Source organism: Typopeltis vanoorti, chromosome 4, assembly GCF_054136105.1.
Source record: "Typopeltis vanoorti isolate ZY-2024b chromosome 4, IOZ_Tvanoo_1.0, whole genome shotgun sequence".
NCBI classification, from domain to species: domain Eukaryota; kingdom Metazoa; phylum Arthropoda; class Arachnida; order Uropygi; family Thelyphonidae; genus Typopeltis; species Typopeltis vanoorti.
In genome coordinates, this window is record NC_143552.1 from 60,918,292 (window position 1) to 60,940,680 (window position 22,389).

Sequence of the window (22,389 nt, forward strand, 5' to 3'; positions counted from 1 at the left end):
TTGAGTGTAAGAATGTTTATAATGTGCTCGAGCCAGTACGAAGGACAAGAAATCAGAATGGGATAGTTAGTATAACGCATCAAAATAAGGGTGGGACAAATGGACCCTCTGCATTTCATGTATACTAATGCCAGGAGTATTAGGAACAAGAAGGAAGAATTTTTGGTCTTGGTTGGCACTTCCTGGCCACAGGTTATTGGCATTAGTGAAACATGGCTGATAGAAGATGATATAGTTAGTGGGATAGAATGTGTAGGGTATAGTGTGTTCAGGAGGGACAGAGAGAATAAAATGGGGGGGAGTGTTATTGATGATAGCTGATGAACTGCAACCAAGGAGAATAGAAGTTGTATTGCAGGATAGTGAAAGGAGCTCATTTGAGGCTATTTGGTGTGAGATTGAGACTAACGGAACAAAATGCACAGTTGGGTGCTGCTATAGACCAGGTGATGGAATAGATGGTGGAGATAGTATGCATAAGCAAATTGATGAAATGAGTGGAAGGAGGGTAATTATTATGGGGGATTTCAACTATAGTAACATTTATTGGAAGGAGGAGAGGACAAATGTGAGGAAGGAACTGGATTTTATTCAGTTACTGAGGGATAACTATCTGAGACAGCATGTAATGGAAAATACTAGGGGGTTCGAGGGTGCTTGACCTAGTAATAGCATCTGAGAATTTGACTGTAATGTATATGACCATGTTGCCATCTATTGGTGAGCGTAATCATAAGGTCTTGACCTGGGAGATGGCTAAATGTGTGAAATTTTCAGTTAAGACAGGGTACATGTGAAATTACGTGAAAAGCTTAGGAGATTGCTTGGTTCAGTGCCATGGCATGTAAAACTGCAAGGGCTGAATGTTGATAGGGCATGGGAAGTGGTCAAGGAGCATTTGCAGGAGGTTATGGCAGACTGTATACCTAGAGTCTGAATAGTAAATCAAGTAGGGGTTAAATGGATGGATAACACCATTAAAATTGAGTTGCAAAAAAAGAAACAACTGTGGAAGGAATTTAAGGAGAAAGGTGACCTGCAGGCACATGAACTGTATAAAGTGCAGGCCAGAAAGGTAACGAGTGTGGTGAGAAAGGCAAAAATGGATAATGAAAGGAAATTAGCCATGCAAGCTAAAGAGAATCCCAAACAGTTCTTTCAATATGCTGCTGGTAAAAGAAAAACTGTACATGGCAGAATGATTTTAAGGAATGCCGATGTTAGGGAGGTCACTTAATCAGTCGATATAGTGAAATTACTGAGTGTGCACTTTGCAAGAGTATATCATCCAGGTGGTGACGTTGATGGAATGAAGGAACCATTAGTTTATAGGGGAATTGTGGTGATTAAAGTGAAGGTGAATGGTATCTTACAGAATCTTAATAAATACATCTGTGGGATTGGATGGTATATCGTTACAGGTCTTACGTGAAGTGGCTAAAGAATTGTCAGTGCCCTTGACCTTATTGTTTAATCTGAGTCTCGGGTCTGGTTTAGTCCCGAAGGGGTGGAAAGAGGGGAAAATAGTTCCACTGCATAAAGGAGGATCCACGACTACTGTTGCAAATTACCGACCGATCAGTATATCAGGAGTCGTTGTCAAAGTCTTGGAGAAAGTAGTCAAGGGTAAAATACAGGAATGGTTTGATGAAAATGAGATACTGTATGGGGGACAGCATGGTTTTGTGAAGGGTAGATCATGCCTCAGTAACTTGCTCAGGTTGTATAACACAATGACGGCTGAACTGGATAAGGGTAATGGGTTTACAGTGATACTGCTGAACCTGGCTAAGGCCTTTGACAGGATACCACATGGAAGTCTAATCCGTAAACTGCAACATATGGGAATGGATATAGAATTGGTGAGATGGATAGGAGGGTGGTTGATGGAGAGATACTAGAGAGAGAGAGTAGTTTACTCAGGAGTAGAGTCCAAAAGACGGCCTGTGACTAGTGGTGTGCCGCAAGTTTCTGTTCTTGGACCACTGCTATTTAATTTGTTCATTAACGATATAGGGAAGGATCTGAGAGGAACAGTTCATTTGTTCGCTGATGATGCTAAGTTGGGTAGGGCAATAGTGAATGCAGAAGATGTCAAAATTTTGCAGGATGATTTGGATAGATTGGAGGTGTGGGCTAAGGAGAATGGATGTCAATTTAATGTGGTAAAATGTAAGGTTATGCATTTTGGGGTGAAAAGATTAGCAGCAGTATATCACATTGGTGAAACTGTACTCCAGGAGATTGTTGAGGCCAGGGACTTGGGAGTGTTGGTGGATAGGGAGTTGAAGTTTAGGGAACACATCATAAAAGTGGCTAAATCAGCTCATCAAATCACTTGGATGCTGAAGAATACTTTGATGAGCAGAGATAAGCAAGTTATTGTTCCTCTGTATCGAGCCTTAATAAGACCCCCATCTTGATTACTGTGCCCAGATCTGGTCACCTAGGTTTCTTCTTGATGGGGAGGAGGTTGAGAGGATGCAGAGGCGAGTGACCAAGATGATAGCAGGTCTATGGAATGACCCTTATGAAAACAGATTAAAGATTTGTGGGTTGCAGAAATTGGTTGATAGGCAGAAAAGGGGAGATATGATTGAGACATTCAAATTGCTGAAGGGTTTCTATAGGATTAATTTAGAGGATATGTTTGAGAACAGGACTGGTGGTGGGAGGACTAGGGGACATCCATGGAAACTGGGCAACAGTGTGGTTAGTATGGTAGTTAGAGCTGGGTTTTTTACTTTTAGAGTGGTGAATGAGTGGAATAAGCTGCCAGAGTCTGTTGTGGGTGCTATGACAGTGAATATGTTCAAGGCAAAGTATGATAGACACTGTGTGAATGTTGAATAGTTGTGATGGACATGATGTTTAAGGCCTCCCTCGGTGAGTCTAAGGACTTCTTGGAGTCGCACGTAATAATAATAATAATAAAAATTCAAGAAAGAAAGTGCAGTCTCTCACTCTGGTCTGTTGAAGCTTAGACCAGAGTGAGAGACATTATAAACAGTCACTAAAATATGCAAGTGGCAATGGCAGGTCATATTGTAAGAAGTAAGACTCAAAAATGAACAGAGATGATATATTTGAATGATACCACAGAGATGGAAAGAGAGCTATAGGAAGACCAAAGAGGTGGTAGGAGAATGAGATTAAAGAGAAAGCTGAAACTCCTTGGCACAGATTAGGATGTACAACTTTGGGGAAGTCTTCATCTGGCAGTGGAAAGAAAATGGTTGATAAAGCAAAAAAGTTCCCCTTGCCTTCTGTATTGCAGTTTTGCAACTGTTTAGTGCTGTCACAATCAAATTTGTCATTTGATTGTGACAGCACTCACTCAGAGAGAGAGAGAGATGGTAACCAAGGAAACAGAAGATAGAAAAAACTAGACTGGAAGATTTTATTTGAGAAGTTCACATTCATGAATTTTTGCAGGGCAGAAGGAATTTATATGCTGTCATTTCCTACCACCTTATTGACATCAACTTTACTTAATTCCTCATATACCTCCTGCTTGCTTACCATCTGTCCCTTCTCCATTCCCTTTGCACTCAAACTCTCCATAATGTTACCCTTATGAGGATGAAATACCTTAATGAATTGTTTATTAAATATTTCGATAGTATCTACACGATTGCTTTCATTCTACCATTTTCACCATCTAATAGCAACTTCCCATAATCATTCTTTCTTCTAGTATCCACATATCTCAAAAGAACTCTCTGGGATTTTGCTTGGTTTGATTGGCTAATTTTTGCTATTCTTACCCATTGAGTCACCTTCCTGATCTGTTCTTTTTACTCGTGCAACTGATTATTACCACTCATCTTATGCTTCATGTATAATGCCTTCCAGATAGCATGCTAAATATTCATTTATCCATTTTACATCCACCTTATTTAACCTCCTGAACTGCAGAATGTATACAGATGTTGCTTCTGTATTCAGTTCTCATTCATTGCTATAACTGCAGTGAATGAGAACTGAAGTTTTCCATAATCACTGGCCTTTTGGATTTGCATAATATTCTTTCCTCACATGGCTTGAAGAAGAAATTACTTGTTAACTTTCACTATTCCCAGGTGATCACCCCTTTCAAGTATTAACTTGGCTCAGGTTTGCTCAACTTCAGTGATCATACAAGAACTAGTGCTTTCAAACTGATCTTGCTGCTGACATAGCAGCATTATAAAATAAAAGTTCTGAAGAAGCTGAAAAGAATTTCAACAAACCATGCATAGGATTTGCATTACTTGTAAAAATAAATTTGTGTGATTTTTTATTTTATAAAGGTATTACATCATGAACCATGACTACATATGTTAATTGCAACTGATTTTGACTGGTGCTGTTTGCTTAACCAAACTGTCTTGGTTAAATTGTTAGGGCAGAATTGTTACTGGCTGAATTTTCATATTCAGAATTGGCATGCTATTGTTGTGTCGGAAAAAGTGCTGATTCACTTTTGTTGAGTTATCCTTTTTCCGACCCAACATAAGGTAACCTCAGAAGGGATGGATAAGGACATATTTATGCCTCCAGATGGAGAATGTGCCTATTAATGACCCAAGAACATGTATATATTCAGATTTTGTAAAATTTAAGTAATGTTAAAGAAGCCCATAAACTAAATAGAGAATGTTTGTAAATTAATTAAGATAGAAAATCATATAAAATTGCTAAAAAGATGTGTATAAGTTAATACAAGTTTTAGGCCATGTCAAAGACAGTTCGCAGCCACGGTATCCAATCGGCTGCTGCCGTATGCATGACGACACCACCGAGTGAGGGTGCTGTTTTGTGGTATATAGGTTTCAGCGGGGATTTGAATCGCTCTCTTCTCTTCTCGTTTTCGTTGGTTCCTGGTTTCCTGAGTGGAAAGCTGAGTAGCTGTGGAAAGCTTGCCGCCATGCATAGCAAGAATTTCTCCTTGCTATACGTGCCATGTGGATCAAAGCTGCAGCTATGATGCATCCAGAGTTCTAGAAGAAAGGGCCACTGGTGAATTAACGCCAGCGTATAAGTCAGTGTAAGAGTGCTTCTTTTCAAGTAGAACAAAAGAATAGCGAAGCCGCCATTAAAGAAAATACAGTGAGGAGATCCGAATATCCAGATAAGAAGGTCCTAAATCCACCAGATAAAGCAAGAACGGTAAGCAGAAACCTTTTGTATTAAGTTAGAGTAACCGTGGAGGAAGGAGAAACTGAACTTTGAGAAAACAGCCAATTTCCATGCAGTGTCTAAAGAACTGTCTTCATTTGGACATTTTGTCTACATCTAAGGAAAAAAAGCATCTTAGGCTTGAGCCGAATAGGAAACCGAGGCTTCAGACTGTTTGTATCGAAAGAAGGAAACTAATGTTATAATGTTAAAACTTAATTTGAATGCTAGCTAAAATTTTTTTTGGGGGGGGGACAAAGATTGAAATATAAGAAGGAACATTATCTCATGAAATCTATGCCAGAGTTGTAGAATTGGTTTGTATATATATGTAATTTATATGTGTGATATTTAGGCAATTTAGTATAAGTTAACAGAGTTTCAGAATAGATATAGATAGAAGTGTAAGATTGTGTCAGTATAAGAAATTATAGTGTAGAACTTTTTTGGATGTGTTAATTTAAGAAAAGGGAGGGAACTCAGACTCTTTTAGAATTGAAGGTTTAACTAATATGTATCTCTATGTCTGTGTCAAAATAAATGTATAATTTTTATGTGTAAACCAAATGAGTTTGTCATGTTTCTGTGGATTGAATTACCGCATGGAAAATCACCAACCGTGTATTAGAGGGAAATCCATTAGTAACATAAGAAATGGGACCACGACTGCAAACTTCTTGATCCCTGCATTCTTTTTCTTAGTATCCTAGAATAGTATATCAGAATTCAGTTGCCGGCTGGCGCAGTCATAAAATAATATAAATTTGTCGGCTAACTAAATAACTGATAATAAGTAACATTAACATAAAATAACAAATGATAAAGATAATATAAAAATAAGAGAAAGCACAAGATATAACACTATTGATATCACCTACATATTTCTTCTTCTTGGCTTCATGCATTAGGCATTTGTTTGCCTGTAGCATTTTCAAGGATTTAAAAAGTCTTCTGCCCATCTCCTCCTGGGTATCTTCCTCTTAATCGATGTCCCTTTGGTTTATATTTCCAGGCAATATTTGGAAAAACCACATAGAAAGAATTCATTCTTTCTATGTGGTTTTTCCAGTTCTTTCTGTAAACGTGTAGAAAGGCTTATGTGTTTGTCATACATGTTGTTTAATTTTCATGGTATACATCAGAACACAGAATTATAAGTAAATAATTATTTATTGGCTTATTGGTGATATTTTGCTGGTGTTATAATTAGCATCTTCAAAGCACAAAACACAGTTTGTCACAGTATGCGAGACTACAACAACATGGTGTAACAAAGGGACTAGTTTACAAAAAAAATTGTAGCAACAACACTTTTGTGTTGTTGCACAAGAAGGAATAAAGATTGAAGGTAGATAGATATTTGCAATACGATATGCAGATGACAAGGCATTATTATCAAATACTGAAACAGGACTACAACATCTGTTGAACAGATTACTCGAATCCTGTATCAATTATGGAATGAAAATTAACATAACAAAAACAAAGGTAATGAAAATAGCAAAGAAAGAAGCAAATATGGATATCGGAATAAATGGAGAAAAATTGAATCACATAAAGACAGTTAAATATCTAGGAAGTATGATTAGCACTGATGGAAGATGTGATGACGTAAAAGTAAGAATTGTGATGGGAAGAGATGCCTTTAATAGAAAATGGAATTTATTCAGAAGTAAAATGGACAGAAACCTAAAGAAAAGACTAATAAAATGTTATGTATGGAGTGTTGTCCTCTATGCAGCTGAAACTTGGACTTGAAGAAAGAAGAAATTAAGATTTTGGAAAGCTTTGAGATGTGGATTTGGAGAAGGGTGGAAAAAATCAAATGGACAGATGAAATAATTAATGAAGAGGTCTTAAAAAGAGCAGAAAAAGAAAGAAGTCTGTTAAAGAGGATAAAAAGAAGAAAGAGAAACTGGATCAGACATATTCTGAGAGGAAATGGAATCATCAGAGATGCCATCGAAGGAAAAATAGATGGAAAAAGACCCAGAAGAAGAGTAAGGAAAACAGTGCTAGATGACATGCTCAATGGAGACAGGTACACAACCTTGAAAGAGAAGGCTCAGAACAGAAGAGAAAGTGGAAGAAAAGTTTTTGCTACTAAGAGAAGAACCTGCTCAATTGCAGAATCTTAAGAAGAAGAAGAATTGAAATGGTTTAGAGCTGTATTTGTCTAGTTCTGAATTTATTCCATCTTCTCCTGTTGCTTTTCTATTTTTTAGTCTTTCCAATATTTTCTTTAGATCATTTAACTATATTGGTTCTTCATTTGTTTTATTTCAATTTGATTATTATTGTTTAGAAGTTGGATGTAGTAATTGGTCCATTCTTTTTTGGAAGGGCCTTCTAATTGTAGATTATTCTTTGTTCCTTGAGTCATTTTTTTAACGATTTTATAGCTCTTTAGTTGAGGTCCATTTATGTCATGCTCTAATCTTGATACAAATTTTTGTATTGATGATTGCACTCTCTGTATACTCTACAATTTCTTACCATTTTTAGTTTTTCAACCACTATTATATAGTCAATGATGTTTTTATATCCTCTGGCCTCCCATGTATATTTATGTATATCTTTATGTTTAAAGAAACTGTTGGTGATTTTAAAACTATTATGAGCCACAAATTCCCTGACTGCTCTTCCATTGTTATTTATGATGTTTTCTCCTTGATTACCTATTACATCTTTAAATGTATTTGATTCAATTCTAGCATTGAAATCGTCTACAGCGATTAAGCAATCTTGTTTATTTGTATTGTGAATTACGTTTTGGAGATTTTTATAGAATTCTTCTGTTTCAGATTTTTTTCCTTCTTTGGGTGCATATATAATCATCATGATCATCATGCGTATCAAGGATTTAGGCCTAGCATGGCCTGTTCCGGCCTTAGAAGTCATTGTTTAAGAAGACGTCTTGGTTTTCTTTTTCCTAATGGCTTGTACTTTAAGGCTTGTTTTGGTAATCTTTCTGTTTTCATTCTTTGAAAGTGTTCCATCCATTTATGTTTATATTTTTTAATTTTTTCTATTACTGGTTCTTGGTTTAATTCTTTCATAATTTCTTCGTTTCTTTTGTGATCAAATAGGGTATACAGTGGTATTGCGCTAATCCAAACCTCTTTAGTCCGAACCGTCCAGTAATCCGAACTCCAGTTTGAAAGAAAAAAAGTTTTATTTATTACGTATTATTATTTTGTGTACTATTATTTTGCCTCCGAACTCTACCTCCATTGTTGCAATCAACGGATCAGAACATAATACAATCAATTAAATTAAAATATTTTAAAGACCTGTTTTTAAATGTAATTTCCCAAAATTATAACGTTACCACATCATTTAAAAATATAAATTTGAATGATGTAGCATTCTCAGTTGCTGCTGCTTGGGAAGCCTCGAACTTGAAGCAATTTGAGATCAAGGAAAAAACTGTGGATTTCTAGAATTTACCAAGATAACTACGGTGATATACAAAAAGTGGAAATTCAAAACGTGCATAATTTAGTTAAAAATAAAAATCCAGATGTTGAAATTTCACAAACAGATGTTAAGGAATGGATTACTGGTAGAACGGAAAGTGAATTCGAAATCAAATCAGATGTTGAAATTATAAATATGACGCTACAGAATGAATTAGAAGACGATGATGACAATAAAGAACTTGAAGAAGAAAAAAAAAGTCGAACACGGAGAGGCAGTTGACAGTTTAATATGTGTATAGAATGGGCTAAGCAGAATGATATGCCATTCCACGAAATTTTATTGCTAATGCAGCTCTGAGAAGAAGTAATCCTTTCTTTTAGGATTACACGGTGATCAGCATTCATTTTAAAAATTTTTTGGGGAATTTACAACCGTGTTAAAAAAACTTTTTTTATTATCCCGACGTTTCAATCTTCACATCAAGATCTGGAGCGTACATAAATATACAGGACAAGCTGAGTTACATCATTAACTGTAAGCTAGAAAAACAATGATTTGATCACGTTATTCTACTGGCATGACCTCTGGTGGAAAAAATAATAATAAATAAATAAAAAAATAAAATGAAATAAAAATAAAAAGTAAATTTTTACATCAAGCTAAATTCTATTTTTACAATGATAGCAATAAACATTCTTTTAGATGGTTTTCTTTCAGAAACAATTGGTGTCCTATTTTTAGTACAAAACTGACCAATAAATCAATTGATTTATTAGTCAGTTTTGACGTCTCTGCCCTCTTTACGAATGTCCCAATCAATGACACAAGCCTTCTCCTACAGAATTCCCTCCAGATATCACGGCGCTTTTTGCTCATGTATTACAGTCGGGTTATTTTGTATGGCAAAACGCCTTCTACTTACAAAAAGAAGGCACAGCCGTGGGCTTGCCATTATGCCCCCCCCCCATTGCTAACTTTTGCATGGAACATTTTGAGCAACTTGCCCTAGATTCCTCCCCTCTAAAACCCAAAGCCTGGCTTAGATACGTTGACGATGTTTTCTCGATCTGGTCCCATGACCGCCAGACATTAGACACATTCCTTAGCCACCTAAACAAACAACACAAATGCATACAGTTCAAAATTGAAATTGAAAAACGCAACACACATCTGTTTCTAGATACACTTGTCACACGTCTTCCCTCGGGCAATCTTTCCTTCACTGTTTACCGAAAACCGACACATACGGGACAATATATACACATAAACTCCTACCACCACCCAACTCAAAAACTAGGTGTCATCAACACGCTATAAAAAACAGAGCTCAGACGATTTCTTCCAGTGAACAGGCACTGAAAGATGAATTTAAAATTATCAGTAATAACTTACAAAAAAACGGATACAGCCAAAACACTATAAACAAAATTCTCTACCAAACCACTATAATAAACAAAAACAAACCAGACTACAGTAAAAACTATAACCATTCCCTACATTAAAGGAAGGAATATCAGACAAAATAAACAGAGTACTACAAAAGTACAACCTCAAAGCCACCTTCTGCAAAATTAAAAAGCTTACTCAACTCATCCAAAGACCCACTCCCTCCACTAGCTCACCCTGGAGTATACCGGATTTATTGTACTTGCAAATACCATATATAGGAGAAACAGGACGCACAATTCCTATTAGACAAAAAGAACATAAACGACACATTAAATATAATAATTATGGTGAAGCTGGCCTTTCTGATCATGCCCTGAATACATTACACAGAATTGACTGGAAAACCACCAGCTGTCTACATCACACTAGAACATGGTATGAACAGAAATTCAAGGAAGCCTGTGAGATTATCAGCAACCACCCCAATCTGAACATCAATGATGGTTTAAAAATCCCAAACATATGGAAGGTATATATTCGACCTTCCTCACGAAGAACAACTATAAACAGGACTGTAGAAAATCCAGTATTGTCAATCAAAAATAAGAATTGTAATACTAAAAATAGGACACCAATTGTTTCTGAAAGAAAACCATCTAAAAGAATGTTTATTCCTGTCATTGTAAAAATAGAATTTAGCTTGATGTAAAAATTTATTTTTATTTTTATTTTATTTTATTTTTTTATTTATTTATTTTTATTTTTTCCACCAGAGGTCATGCCAGTAGAATAACATGTGATCAAATCATTGTTTCTCTAGCTTACAGTTAATGATGTAACTCAGCTCTGAGAAGAAACATTCGAAAAAAAAAAAAGTTTTAGCTTCTATGAAGCAAAAGAAAATCAGTGACTTTTTTTACAGAGAAATAAAAAAAACTTTTTTGTGTGTTATTTTGTAAAACCTTTTTTTGTGTTGTGTACAAGAAAGTGATATTTTTTACACAAATTGAGTTATGTACTGAACTATGCAATTTTATTAAATCAAAATCCTCAACAATACAGATATATACAAACTAAATTTTTTACGAAAATAAACTTATATTATTTTTTAAGTTTTACATTACAGTACAGTAGCTTTTTTTCTATCAGTTACTTCATTTATTTACAGAATTAAATTGATGTACAATTAGAATCTGGTTATTTTTGTCTTAAACGCTAGTTATTGTTGTCTCTTGTGGTGATATTCGTTAATCCGAACCTTTCACTAATCTGAACAATTGTGGTTTTTATTAGTTCAGATTAGCGAGATACTTCTGTACTTGCAGTTTTTCTCATAAACTTCATTTCTGCTGTTATTAATCTTTGTTTGTCTTTTTGTTTTATTGTCCAGATTTTGCTTCCAAGACTGATAGGGCTAATGTATTGTATACTTTTATCTGGTTTGTTTTTGAACTAGGTTTGGTTTAAATATAGAGTTAATTACACCTGTTATTTTTAAATATTTTGCAATTTTTACGTTTTTTTTTTTTTTTTTCATTTTCATATGTGATCATGCATCCTAGGTAGTTAAATGAATTCACCTGTTCTAAGATCTTGTTATCTATTACTATTTTAGTTCTTGCTGGATCTTGTCCTTTAAAGGCCATAGTTTTTTATTTTTCTGTTGATATTATCATACCATAATCTTTGGATATCTCATTTAGATCTAAAATAGCTTTCTGTAAGTTATTTTCAGAATTTGTAATTATTATTTGGTCGTTGGCAAAAAGGAGAGTGTTTAAGTTCACTGTAGGAGAAAGTTTAATTCCTTGATGTAAATTTTTATTCCATTTTATTATTATTACATTTAAGTAGATATGAAAAGAGTTGCTGAGAGGGGACATCCCTGTCGGTCCCCTTGGTTTATCTCTCTAGTATATGATAGCTCGTGATTTAATCTTATTTCTATTTGATTATTTTCATATATATACTTGCGATAGCTTTTAGGATATTATTTGGTATTTGTCTTTCTTTTAATATATTAAATAATATGTTTCTTTTAACTTTGTCAAATGCTTTTTCAAGGTCAATAAATGCAATATGTCTCTTTCTTTTAAGGTTACACGTTGATCAGCATTCATATTTATGAATTTAGGGACACCAAACACATGTTGAAAAGATTATTTTACTGATTAATAATAAAATGATAACTTGACGTTTCGACTCCTGTATTGAGGTCATCATCAGGATACATATGTATAAGAACCAAGCTACGTGCTTTTGCACTCTATACAGGTAAATTACATCACATTGTTAACTAATCTTTTTTCTTGGCCTGCCCTCTAGTGATTTAAAATAAAAAAAAAATAAATAAAAAAAACTACAATAAACTCTAAAGTCCTCACGTACTAGGATTCCTCTGGATTTGTACAGTAAGGTTGCTATTGAATGTTCAGGAAAATTGAATGTTCTAATTTCAACACGTGTGTTTTGTGTCCCTAAATTCATAAATATAAATGCAATGTGTTTCTAAATTGTATTCTCTTCTTTTCTCTATTATTAATTTTAGGCAAAAGGCAGGGTCCATATATGATCATCCTTTTCTAAATCCATTCTGTACTTCTGAAGTAAAGTTTTCAGAATATTTCATTAGTTTGCTATTTAAGATTCTGATATATATTTTGTAACAGGAATTTAGTATACTGATACCTCTATAGTTTTTAGGGTCATCTCTATTACCTTTTTTAAAGGATAGGAATCACAATTGCTTTTTTCCATTCTGTTGGGGGGATACCCAACAACAAGTTGAATAAATTTTATTTAAAAATAATAAGCGTCTTTGAATCTTGTTCCTGCGTATTTATATAGTTCTGAACCTAGCTTATCTTCTCCAGGTGATTTTCCGTTTTTTGTTTCTTTCAGGCTGATTTCTAATTCTTCTTTAGTTATTTCCTTTTCATTTTCGTTAATTGTTTGCCAGTTGTCTTTTTTAAAATATTTGTCTGTCCACAGTTCTGTGTAGTAATTTAGAAATTCTTCTAATTTCAATTCAGTGTTTAATTTTATGTTTTCTTTGGTATCTGCATTTAAGTGTTTCAAAATCTTATATACATTGGGTCTTATTTTATATAAATCATGTTCTAAATTAGAAACAAATTTATTCCATGATTCTCCATATCTTTTTCTAACTTCTCTTTTAGCTATGGCTCTTATTCTTTTATATTCTATTTCATCTTCTAATCTTTTACTGCTTAACCATTTGTGATAGGCTTCTTTTTTCTTTTTGATTATTTCTTTGATTGTATGATCCAAGATCTTCAGTTTTTTTCTTTTATTGAATTTTTTGGTCTTTCCTAAGCTTTCATTTGCTGCTGCATTTAGTATCATTTTTATATTAAGCCATTCTATTTCAATTTCTTCATTTTGTTTTATTTTATCTAGATATTGGTTAATTCTTTGTTCATATAGCCATTATACATTTGTGTCATTCAATAGTCTAGTTTTGTAAACAAATGTTTCAAATTTTCTTTCTGTTCTTGTTACTTGTAGCCATTTAGGTGGTAATCTTAATTTTATTTTAACAAGGAAGTGGTCACTGCTTATTTCATATCCTCTGTGAAACATCTAGTGAAAATTTTGATGTCTTTTCATTTAATATGAAGCAATCTAATATTGATTTCCATTCTCTTGCTGCCCAAGTATATTTATGTATGTCATGTTTATAGAAGGAATTCATTATTTTTAGGTTATTATAAACTACAGAGTCAATCAATTTTTTGCCATTCCTGTTTAGAGTATGTTCTCCATGTATTCCTATATTATTATTAATTTTCATGTTTCCAATTCTTGCATTTAAGTCTCCTGCTAAAATTACGTAATCATTTTTATTTATTTTATTATATATGTTTTGTAGCTGATTATAAAAATCAATATTATCCTGTTCTCTTCCTTCTTCTGGGGCATATAAGCCAATTATTGTTAAATAGCCTCTATCTATTTTTATTCTAGCTTCTATTATTGTTTCATTCCATAATTTATAATGTTTTAACTGTTTTGAAAGGGAGTTATTAATCCATATCATGACTCCTGCTTGTGCTCTTTGGTCTCTGTCGACTCCACTGTATATCACATTAAAATTTTCGGTTCTCATAGTTCCTTTTAATACCTTTTTTGTTTCAGCGATACTGCTATTTTAAAATTTCTTTCATTTAATAGTTGGTCTAATTCTATTTCTTTATATGCTATTCCTCTTACATTCCAGTTTGCTATGTGTATTATATTTTGTCGTTTCCATTTTTGTTTTACCTTTTCCATTCCAAGGTCGTTTTCCATGGATTCAATCCGATTATCTTTTTCTGTCAGCTTACAAGTAGAATTATGTTCTCCATGTCAGCGGACTAGCATGACGATGGAATAGTTCAGTGGTAGGGCTGCTACCTTAAGGCTTCTGAACTAGCCTTCTTCCGAATTTAAACCCATAGGAGGAATAGGGTATATTGAAAGGGGAAAGAGTAGATTATATAAGAATTACAGTAAGTTTTATAGAGAGGGCATAGTTGTAAGACCAGAAATGAAAGACCCCATGGCCCTCGAGTACTCTAATAGCATAAGGATCATAAAATAAGAAGAGTTGGCTGATAAGACCTTATAGGAAAGATTAAAGTAAGTGGATCTTCCTCAAAGTAGAAGAAGAGGAGGATAGATCCAGCTAGGGTTCCATGGGAGTGCCACTTCCCTTACAATCAAGATGATTGCCCCCTTATGGCTCTGTTGATTCACGAGTCCTTATTCAGTATATTTGGACCACCCCACCACACACACACACACACACACATGGGACTCCTGTAACCCCTAGAGAGCACGTATCCAGAGTACGTGCTCTCTAGGGGTTACAGGGCCCCCCCCCCCTGAGCATATATTTCTATGATTATAATAAATTTCTTATTTAAGTAGCTGTTATTATTCTTTCAGAGATTATTATTATTATTTATTATTATCATTACGGGTATCTCCATAGAGTCAGTATACTCATCGCGGGAGACCCAAACTATCAAAACAATATCTATCATATCTGCTCTTGAATTCATTTACAGACGAAGAACTCACAACTGAGTCAGGCAATGCATTCCACTCATTCATCACCCTCCAGGTGAAAAACCGAGTTCTCACACTTTTGATTTTTTTCTCTGTTTCTGAAATTACTGCTATATCTATTTTCATTTCTGTTAGGGCTTTTTGTATTTCTTCCATCTTGTGATTGATGCCTCCTACGTTTACTATTCTGATCCATATCCAGTTCATAGTCCTTTTTTCCAATTCTGTTTCATTATCCATTTGGACTGTTTGATTTTTATTCCCTTGAAATCTGCAAGTATAAGAATTTGCCAGATGGGCTGGTTACCAACCATTTGCAGCCTTGTCTGGTGATGAGGCTGCCATCTTAGGGCCTCCAGACATGCTTGCTTTGTTTGGTCTGGGACTGCTTATTGGGTATTCACAGCCAACACCATTTCTGATGGCCATTCCCCTGCCTACTATAATTTGGAAATTGTGTGCCAAGTCATTAATAAGAGGATCTCACAAAATAATTCCCACTTGGAAGTTTGGTAGAAAAGCAAAATGTAACGTTTACATTTCTTATGTGCCTGTCCCAACTGAAATGGTTAGAAAGACTTATTCTTCTTCTTTGTTCTCTAAAATTTCCATCTAGATACGCTTGTTGTACTTAATGAATTTATCTCTAACACCTTAATTACCCTTTTAATTTAAATATTCTCTCTGGGCCGTTATTCACTCTTAAGAACGATGCTAGTAGATATAAGACAAAGGAATTGCTAATGGTCAACACCAATTCCTTTGTTTCAATACTGGATTTGATTCCTTTTTCGGATTCAGGGAAAATTTCTATTATCCTGTGCCACCCTGAATCCTAGATTAACAAAGAGTGCAGAACCAAGGAACCAGAACACAGTTTAGCATGCTATCTTATTTCACAATAACTTATTTATGCAGTCGTATCCTCCCTATTTAACTTATCTCCCGCTGTTGTCCGAATTTTATGAGAAAGTGCAATAGAGAAAAAAATCAGACAAGTCACCAGTTAAACTTAATAAGCAAAACATTTAATTACAAATGAAGCATCTTACACTTTATGAATACACATTAACAAAGTAATCTACAATTTCTAAGGAATGAGCATTAATTATTTAACCTCTCTATCTTTATCATAACATGCAAAACAAAGAACTTCATATATAGTTTACAACTTCTACTTGATAGATCAAACATACTCTTCAATACTAATGGACATTTGCTAATTGAATTTCTAATTTAGCTCCATGTGCTCTTACAATAATTCTTTCACTAAAATTTCATAATCACTCTACTATAAAAAGAATATTATCTCTAGAGTCCTTCCTATAATTACAAACTTTCTTCTTATACACAATTGCTTATAAAAACATAGACTGTACATTACCAACTGCTGGGGAACTGTTTGGCCACTTCACATATTACGACTGGACAATCACTTTCGATTCCTGGTTCATTTTGCTTTTTCTGAGGCATTCTTCAAGGGTCTGAGCTGTAGTTATCTCCACCGCCGAAAGTAGGCATACATTATTCTCTGGTTAACTGGCACAACATCGTAATGATATCTCCGGAAATATCGGAGATTTCCTTCCACTGGGTTGATCGCTGACTGGTAAACTTTCAGGAATTTCACGGTATTGTTCCTCAGTCTTTATCTCGAATCTGTGTCGAAAAGCGGGGGACGAGGAGGTTCCAGCACACCAGAGCAAGAGCATAAGAGTAAGAGAGCGTTTTAGGCGCTGCAACGACTTTTTAAATCGCACGCTACCGATTACTTCTACATCATCGTTTTCCTCCTCCTCTTTTTCCATGTCACCCTACGTTGCCACACATGGAAATCTAGCGTACTCTTCCGAGTTTGGGGGGGGGGGGGGAAACTACGTGCTTACCTATTACCTAAAGGGTGCACGTGTACTTGTAGCACGTTTTGATTCCAGCCATTTTCACTTAATCGGACTATCTTCTCTCCCAGCAATTTGTAAGTACTTACACAAAAGCAGCAAGGTTTAAGAATTTAAGCAATTTACAATATTTTACCTTATAACATAAAGTAGTGAAAAAATCCTCAATTTAGTAATACTTTGGTAAATTACAAGAATTTAGTAAGCCCAATATATCAATATGTGATTCAAAAATGTAAACCCATGTTAAGCCTGTAGGAAACGTGAATTAATTTAATTTTAGTTTCATTCAGAACTTAACACTTGTCTGGTGATGAGGCTGCCATCTTAGGGCCTCCGGACATGCCTGCTTTGTTTGGTCTGGGACTGCTTATTGGGTATTCACCAATAAGAAATGGTGTTGGCCATCAGAAATGGCCAACACCATTTCTGATGGCCATTTCCCTGCTATAAGTTGGAAATTGTGTGCCAAGTCATTAATAAGAGGATCTCACAAAATAATTCCCACTTGGAAGTTTGGTAGGAAAGCAAAATGTAATGTTTACATTTCTTATATGCCTGTCCCATCTGAATTGGTTAGAAAGATGTTCTCTTCGGGTACAAAAGGAATTTATGTGTTTTTTGAGTAAAGAGTGAGGTAGCCAGTCTCATATGTACTTAAATGTTTTGTTTTGCTTGTAATTGTTTGTACTTTTTCTTATTTATTTATACTCCCTAATACTTGTTTAGCGTTTATTTTTGACACTAATTAGTGACACTATTTTGAATAATTAACGATTACGCTAGTAGTTCCACGGCAGTAAGGAATGATGGCGGATTCAGCTGCAGTCACAAATGGCATGCCGCCAAGTCCTCTGCCATTTAAGAACTCTATTATAAGTAATATAATAAGGGACTTTGTGGCATGCAGTGCTTGCGGCATGTATGTGTCTCGGGAATTGGATATGTGGCTTGTGAGAGAGGGGGGGAGGTGCGTAAAGTGCAAACAGTGGGAGGAAATAAATGCATTAGATATATAACAATAACCGACCTTGTTGCTCCAGAAACGGAAAATGAATATAGGAAGACGAGTAGTGTTATAGGAGAGAATGAAGAAAGAAATATGAATGAGAAAATAATAGTTGATAGTGTGAAAGGTGTGAGTGACTGTGAAAGTTTTGGAGATGGTTTTGTTTGGGAGAGTGAATTTCGATTGAGTGACTGACCTGCAGAGGGAGATAGAGGAGGTGGAATGTCTGTGAATGAGAGAAGTATGAAGGATGAGATTAGGAGAATGGAAGAGATAACTGCAACGAGAATCAGAGTAGGGGATAGAGAGAGTTTTGGAAATGATAGGAGAGGAGAGAATTTTGGGAATGATAGGAGAGGAGAGAATTTTGGGAATGATAGGAGAGGAGAGAATTTTGGGAATGATAGAAGAGGAGAGAATGGAAACAGTAGGAGAGAGGTATGGGAGTGCTAGAAGAGGAGAGGATAGAAACAGTAGGGGAGAGAGAGAGAGGTATGGAAGTGCTAGAAGAGGAGAGGATGGAAACAGTAGTGGGGAGAGAGAGAGGTATGAGAGTGCTAGAAGAGGAGAGGATGGAAACAGTAGGGAAGAGAAGTATGGGAGTACTAGAAGAGGAGAGAATGGAAACAGTAGGAGAGATAGAATGAGAGAGAGAGAGATATGGGAGTGCTAGAAGAGGAGAGAATGGAAACAGTAGGAGAGATGGAATGAGAGGGAGGTATGGGAGTGCTAGAAGAGGAGAAAATGGAAATAGTAGAAGAGAGGGAAGGAGAGGGGTATGGGAATATTAGAAGAGAGAATAGGAGCAGTAGAGGAGAGGGAATGAGAGAGATGTATTGGAATGAAAGAAGAGGAGAGAATGGAAACAATAGGAGAGGGGGAATGGTAAGAGGTATAATGTATGGGGACTCAATGATCGGAGTGTTTGCCAGGAGGAAAGATAGAAAGTGTGGCTGTGGCAATTAAGAGAGGTGAAAGGGTGGATGAGATGATTGTGATGATAGGAACAAATGACTTGAGTGGTCATGTAAGTCAGGCAGTAGGAGATATGAGATTTTTGCTTTAGGCTGTACGGAAGAATACAGAGAGATGAAAGATAGTGTGTGTTGCCTAGGTATGATAATGACGAGCTGAGCAGAAGAGCAGTAATATTGAATGACATAATAGCTAGAATGTGTGACAAGAGAGGACTAGAATATGTGGATGCTTGGAGTGCATTTGAGGACAGAGATGAATTGTATGTGAGAGACTGCTTACATTTGAATGAGGAAGGACGTAGGCATCTTGAGAGATTGCTATTCTGAGCTAGTTAGTGTGTCCCAGAGAGGATGGTAGCAGGGGTGGCCTCTTGTGGGAATGGCTACTTAGGAGAAGGGGGGATGACATCAGGTAACACTGAGCCCAGTGGAGTCTAGAGGGGGATAATGCTGGGTATAGAAATAATAGAAATAACGGCATTTATATGCTTTATACTAATGCCAGGAGTATCCAGAATAAGGGAGAGGAATTGGTGGTGCAGATAGCATCAGCCTGGCCAAAAATTACTGGGATCACTGAGACATGGTTGACAGAAGAAGATATAATAACAGGAATAGACATCGCTGGGTATAGCATTTTTCGGCAGGATAGGAAGGGAAAGCGTGGTGGTGGAGTGCTGCTTATGATAAGTGACGACCTATGTCCTCTAAGAGTGGAGGCTTTGGAAAGCAGTGACATTAATGATTTTGAAAGCATATGGTGTGAGGTAGAGGTGAGCAAGACAGGATATTTGGTGGGGTATAGAAATAATATACAGACCCAGGAGCACAGAGGGCAGGGACCAGGAGATGTTTAGACAGTTGAGTTTGGCAAGTTCAAGAAGAATGATTGTTATGGGAGATTTTAACTACAGTAGTATAAATTGGGGAGAGGAAGATGCATGTAGCAATAAGGGAATGGAATTTCTAGATTTCTTGAGGGACAGATGTCTTAGACAACATGTAATAGAGGGAACAAGAGGTTCAAGAGTTTTGGATTTGATTATAGCATCAGAAGAGTTGATAATAACAGATGACATCTCTCCCACCAGTTGGAGAGAGTGACCATATGGTTTTGACTTGGAAAATGAATAGACATGCAGGAGTATCAAAAAGATGGGAACGTATGTGGAATTATAAGGCAGGTGATTATAATAGTCTAAGGTGGCAACTTGGGGAAGTTTCATGAAGGAAGGAATTGGAAGGCTGGGATATCATTAGTGTGTGGGAAATTGTGAAGGAATATTTGTTAGCAGCAATAGTAAGTTGTATACCACAAGGGAAGAAGAGGACACAATTTGGAATAAAGTGGATGACAAACAATATTAAACAGGAATTGCATGCGAAAAAGAGGACTGTGGAAGAGACATAAGGAGACAGGAGAAGAAAAGATGCATGAAGAGTATAAGATACAGGCCAGAAGAGTGACTAGTATGGTAAGGATAATGAAACTGGAATATGAGAGGAGATTGGCCCTAAGATCCAAAGAAAATCCTAGGGAATTTTTTTAGCTATGTGGCCAGTAGGAGGAGAGACTGTGGAAGAATGATATTGTGGAATAAAAATAAGAATAGAGTGACTGATGCGGATGACATAGTGGAATTGTTAAATGAACAATTTATTGGAGTATTTCATCCTATAGGAGTCAGTTTTAATACTAGAGGGATAGGGCAGGTTCGAGGTTTAGAGGTACAGGATGAGAGTGTATTTCAAATACTGAGTACTCTGGATATCAGTAAAGCTTTGGGACTGGATGGTATTTCACCATGAGTTTTGAGAGAATGTGCTAGGGAACTGACAGTGCCTTTGACCTGGCTTTTCAATGAAAGTCTGGCTGCAGGAAAGGTACCGTGAAATGGAAGGAAGGTAAGATAATGCCATTGCATAAGGGCGGTAGCAGACTGAAAGTGTCTAATTATAGGCCAGTTTGTGTGTCATCAGTAGTAGTTAAGATCTTGGAGAAAGTAGTGAGGGACCGTATACAACATTGGGCAAATGAGGGTAATGTTATCTGTGAGAGTCAACATGGATTTGTGAAGGGGTGCTCTTGTTTTAGCAATATGCTAGCCTTTTATAATAAAGTTACAAGAGCATTAGATGAGGGAAAGGTATATACTGCCATTTTCTTAGACTTAGCAAAGGCATTTGACAGGGTACACATGATTAGCTGATATTTAAGTTGCAGAACATGTGTCTGGATTTCAGATTGGTCAACTGGATTCAGGATTGGCTGTCCAATAGGTATCAGAGAATTGTGTATGGTGGGACAGTTTCAAGGAGGCAGAGGGCTCAGTACTGGAACATATATTATTTAACCTTTATATCAGTGGATTGCAAGGATATTCTGTTGTTTGCTAATAATGCGAAGCTGGGAAGGATTATTAGTAATAGTGCAGATGTGGTAGTCCTCCAAGAGGATTTGAATAAGCTAGACAAATGGGCAAATAAATGGGGTGTTGGTTTAATGCAGCAAAATGTAAGGTCTTGAGGTTTGGGAAACATCGATGGGACGCTGCATACCCTGTGGGAGGAGTTATACTGGAGGAAGTAGGGGAGACAAGAGATCTGGGGTTGATGATTGATAGAAACCTGAAATTTAGGGAACATATTGCAAAGGTGACTGACCTGCAGAGATAAAAGGGTTATCATTCTGTTGTATAAGACTCTGATTAGACCACACTTAGACTATTGTTCTCAAATTTGGTCCCCAGGATTTGAAGGGGATAAATTAACTGTGGAAAAGGTACAAAGGTGGATAACAAAGATGGTTTCAGGACTGTACAATGTTAGTTATGTGGATCGACTGAGAGAATGTGGACTGCAGAGTTTGGTGGATAGAAGGAAAGGTGATATGATTGAGCCTTTTAAACTGTTGAAAGGTGGTTACAGGGTTGACACTGGGGAGTTCTTTTGCTTGGTTGAACAGTGGGAAGGAGTGATGACAAGAGGCCATCCCTGGAAGTTACGAAAGGAAACCGTGAGCAAGAGGGTGAGAAGTGGTTTCTTTGCATGGAGGGTGGTTGAACCATGGAATGCATTGCCTGATGGAGTGATGAGAGCGAGAACGTTCATTGAGTTTAAGGAGTGGTATGATAGACTTTGTGTTTCTTAGGAAGGACCTTTTATGATGAATCTTTTGACTCCATGGAGGCCTGAATAATAGTAATAATAATATGGAGATAGTAGGATTCTCCTCTTGCTATTATAGGTTATACATCTGGAAAACATGTAAACAGCCATAGAACATGGCATTTTGTTTTCTTTACCATTATCTGAACAACCAACTGTAACTGACAACACAAAGTGCATTTTGCCAGCTGTCAAACTCTTACATTTTCACGGATATGTAAGTGGAAATGACTAGAACAGGTGTTTGAAGCTGAACTAGGTAGTTAAAAAGACAGAGAAAGAAGACTAAGAT

General features: G+C 36.1%; 1 protein-coding gene across 1 annotated transcript in view; it reads left to right on the top strand.

The window, feature by feature from the left end:
* The window catches only part of LOC150107355 (voltage-gated purine nucleotide uniporter SLC17A9-like), a 235,909-nt gene that overhangs the window by 212,669 nt on the left and 851 nt on the right, over nucleotides 1–22,389 (top strand). The window lies entirely within an intron of this gene.